Source organism: Papilio polytes, unplaced genomic scaffold (genome assembly GCF_000836215.1).
Source record: "Papilio polytes unplaced genomic scaffold, Ppol_1.0 DF823823.1, whole genome shotgun sequence".
In the NCBI taxonomy this organism is placed as follows: domain Eukaryota; kingdom Metazoa; phylum Arthropoda; class Insecta; order Lepidoptera; family Papilionidae; genus Papilio; species Papilio polytes.
Window position 1 is genome coordinate 552,906 of NW_013525381.1, and position 743 is coordinate 553,648.

Here is a 743-nt window from a genome sequence, read left to right on the forward strand (position 1 = left end):
AAGAAAATAAATCGAGCAGAAGTAGAGTCTACACTACTCTACAAAAATGAAATAACAGGAAAAAATTATTTAGTTAATAATTAAAATATACTACGTACTCGTATGCTTATACTATGGAACAACCAACTTATTGAGATTTGAAAAATAGTTGCGTTAGTTTAAAATGCATTATTGTAAGATTATCAATTTTTATTCCATTTTCTACATACTAATTAAATTATCTTTTTTTTCATTCTAACCTCTAAGGTTTTCTAACTTTTTAATTATCGCGCCTTACGTTCTACTTCAGCCACATCTGTCACAACTGTCCTTTATGAGGTCTAAGAAGTAATTAACTGATCTACATTATTTTAAAGTATTAAAACATATTGTCTACAAAAAAGGTAAAAATAACAAAAACACTGAATACAGTCTACCATAAACGGTTGAGATATTTTCAAGTTGACAAGGGTTTAACTTAAGGAGCTTACTGCACACCTAATAAAAGAAAAAAATATTATCTTTAAGGAAATGTCAAACCTTTACCTGTCAGATGATTAATACAAACTCAGTCAATTTTTATATCAATTTTTTATATCGATTCAAAATATAGGTCTATAGCATCTTTGAACTTTAGACCAATTTATCGTTTTTCATTACGATAGATAGTGTACTTTGATTTAGATAGAACATCATCACATCATCATCACCAGCTCACTATACGTCCCCGCCGAGGGGCTCGGAGCCTTTTTTTTTTTTTTTTT